Below are 3743 nucleotides of genomic sequence, written 5' to 3' on the forward strand. Positions count from 1 at the left end.
GAACTGATCAAGATAATTAATAGGCTCCTAATTGAGTTGTTCAACACTTGTTTCAGTCTGATCATATTTTTCCTTAAGCGTATTACAACAATGCATATTTGGCTCTACCAAATCATTCGTGTTTGTGGCTGTGTGTCCACACTTTCATCAGCTAGAAGCCCATTGATTCACCCTAGTCTTTAATTTGATCAATTAAATAATGTTGTTACCTCTTTAAGTAATTGTTTGCACTATAGCATAATGAGCACAACATGGACATCAAACTCTTATCCTTCATGGAGTGCTCGGATATTTCTTACGTGATGTGGCATTAAGAAAATAGATAAAGAATAGAACATTCTGTGCTTGGAATGAAAACCATCATACTAAGCATTGTGATTGGGAACCACTGGATTAGGGTAAATAGTCTGACATTTCTCAAAAGAATTTTCTCTGGATGTTTAGAATTTTTCTTATTGATGGAAAAAGTGCATCTCTGTTTCGACCTGAAGGTCGGGTAATTTCAGAACCAGCTGCAGGGGACTGTTGCAGTTAGTGCAGTGAGCCTAATTCTGCCCTGCTTGAATTTGTATGGGTTTTTCTCTGGATTTTCAATATGGGCTATTTCTACAGAATTAAGCAGATCTCGATTGATTGTTTATCCCTTATAGTGTGCTCATGTTTACTGAGTGAACTCCATGCGCATTTATCATGGAAAGAGGAGCATATTGCAGTTATGATATTGGAGTAATTTTAATATTAAAGACACGCTGAACAGAAGTTAGAGCAGCACTGTGACGTATACGTGAGTGAAACTGGTCTTTCGGGGGGAATGTCTGGAGGGTGGGGGGTCTGCCGTTAAATGAGGAGGGGGAGACAGAGCTGTAGCCTGTGGCTCTGGGGGGAAGAATACGCCCCACTGCAGGAAAGGACATTGATTGGAGGGGAAAGGACAATTTACATTAATTTAGTCTAAATACATGCCTGCTGGTACATAATGACGCCAAATCTTGTAAATTCTTGTTTCTTGATGGAAAAAAAGGTTGGTGTGAAAATACACAAGCATTAGGATTTTATAATGTTTTTGGAATATATACATCAAGACATGTTTGTATTGTCATGAAGATTTGACTAAATTGAAGAAAAAGTGAATTTAGATTTCAGCATGTCTTTAAAGTCCAAACACCCAACAGCCTTTAATAGTGTTGAACTGCCAGCTGCTTGTAACCATCACTTGAACAATATGCACATTTGTTCTTAATATGTTCATGGCTGATCTATGAACTCCATCTGCATTTTTTCAGTCAGTTTTCAAGTTCAATTATAGCTTCATGTCTGTCCCAATATTTGAAATTTTCACACTTTTGCAATTCTTGGTAAGTGAAATAAAAATGTTGAATTCTGATTCATCGATTCCTCTCAGCTCGAATGCACACATCATGCGTGGCAAAATTTGCTCAGAACACGTTGATTAACGCAGTGAATGATTGAAATACAGTTCTGGAGTGCAAATTCACAGATTTCCACAGATTTTCCTCTGGAAACCCCTGAAAACTCTAAAAGTCTGCAGATTCCGTCTGGGCCTAGTTTCCAGCGTGCTGGGTTTGAGATTTGGTTTGTTCAATAACGCCTTAATAACTGGTGTTTTTAGATATTCTGGTACGCATCCTGTTCCTCAGGATGTGATAATGATTTTAAGCATGTTATGGCCTAGCTGTGGTGTCTGGCGGTGATACTGGATGGATGGGGGGCTAAAAATAAGTATATCAATAACTCATGTTCCAGCATTGCATTTGAAAATATGTCATTTGATTCTATGCCATTTGATTCAAAGCACCTTATAATATTATGAGCTCATACATCTTTCAGGATGGCTGGCACCAGTGTAAACTGAAGCAGTAACCATGGTAACCATGGCGGTGTTCATGCCATGTGCTACCAGTTGAGCTACAAGACTACAATATAGGCTCCTACTCAGTAAAACAATGAAACCAAGCCTTGCTATAGTAGATGCACCAGAAGAGAAATCTCCGTAACTGGACCGTCAGTAATGTAGCCTACCGAACCTATGTCACATCTGTGGTCTCAGTTTACACTTTGAAAGAAAAGACACCTCCAAAATTGCTTTCTTCGAAAAATGGCGCAAACAACACCACATAATTTACCTTATTTGCGACACAGAAGTACAACTTGCATTTTTTTTTTTTTAAAGGAACAGGGTTCCTCTCCAACTTTGTACATTATAACAAATGACAACGTTTTTTTTTTTACAGAAATTGGAGAGATGCACCATTCTGGAATGCACTACAATACTTGGATACTCAATGCTTGGAGTGGATGGAGCAAGCTCCTTCTCCGACTCCCTGTTCCAAAAATCTGTTAAATATTTAGTTCCCTGATAGAGGAGGTATCAGATATTAAACTGCTAAGAACAGATTTTGTTTTGAAATGTCTTTATTAACAGTCAACGGAAATACATGTACCCAAAGTACATAGGAATGTATATGATTTAGATTTCTAACCAAAAATAAAAAATAACCATAAAAAACACTGGCCAAAAGAAGTCTTTAATTCATTTTTTATTTTATTTTATTTATTTATTTTTTAATTTTTTTTTTTGTGTCCCCTGTATCTTGGGCAAGCAGTATGATTGATCTGGGTGCCGTGTGTTTTGGGGCCAGTTTAATCTATAACAGGGGAGTATTGGTACCCTTGTATTCTTCCAGAGGTGTCAGATGTTCCCCCTGTTGCTTATTTCATACTTTATTTAGGCATATGGGGATGGGATATAAGATGGGGGCGGGGTGGAGTAGCAAGTCTTCGTCTTCGTCTTCTTCCCTGAATGGGCTGTTACTGCTCTCCTCCCCCACTCCGCAGATTGAGGGGGGCCGGAGGGGGAGGGGGAGGGGGGGGGGGGGGGGAGTGGCATAGGAGAGGGGAAGGGAGGGGGACACAAGTGATGGGGAGAGACACCAAACATAACAAGACATATGTTCAAGACAGTACAAAGACAACTACAACACTAAAGACTTGGCTGTAACAAGAGAAGAGGTTAGCATCAAGATGAACCAAATATTCACTAAAGTGGTATGTGTGTATACGCGCATGTAAGTGGGCGTGAGCAGGTTTGTCACTTCCTGTGGAACGTTGGTGGACGTGAGGGGCGTGACAGGGCGCGGCTGGCCCCGCCAACCAGTGGCCCCCAAGCATCGGGCCCCCCGCGCACACCCCGGCTGGGTCCCGGGGCCCCCGCCCCCAGGCGGCCACACGCCCGACCACGCGGGTCCGGCGGCAGGCAGACGGAAACGCCACCCCCCGGGGCGCGGGGCCCAGGGGCGGGCCGGGGAGCGCGGGGATGCCCACCGCCGGCACCCACCAGCCCCCCCCACCGACAAGAAGTCTTTAATTCAAACAGACAACAACTCAAAAAATACTATGGGGTGGGGTGTCTCGGTGGCGCAGCCTGTAGAGCACTGACCGCATTCTCATTGCGAGCTGCGACATTGGCGGTTTGAATCCGACCGTCCGACATTTGTTGCATGTCTTCCCCTCTCTCTCGCTCCCATTCTTCCTGTCTCTCTATACTATAAAAAGCTACTTATAATACTATAAAGCTGAAAAAGGCCTAAAAAATAAATACTACAATGGCTTCACCTAGTGGCACCATAACAAACCAGTCCCGATAAACAACTTATCAGCACATTTGCCTTCCATATTTTACATACTTATTGTAAGATATGCTGTGTTTAGATTATGGCCTTAGA

At 42.4% G+C, this 3743-nt stretch overlaps 1 pseudogene; it reads right to left on the minus strand.

Moving 5' to 3' along the window:
• Positions 1 to 2258: 2258 nt before the first annotated feature.
• On the minus strand, positions 2259 to 2431 carry LOC133119427 (U2 spliceosomal RNA; annotated as a pseudogene).
• Between the last annotated feature and the right edge of the window lie 1312 nt (positions 2432 to 3743).

This window comes from Conger conger, chromosome 19 (assembly GCF_963514075.1).
Source record: "Conger conger chromosome 19, fConCon1.1, whole genome shotgun sequence".
Lineage (NCBI taxonomy): Eukaryota > Metazoa > Chordata > Actinopteri > Anguilliformes > Congridae > Conger > Conger conger.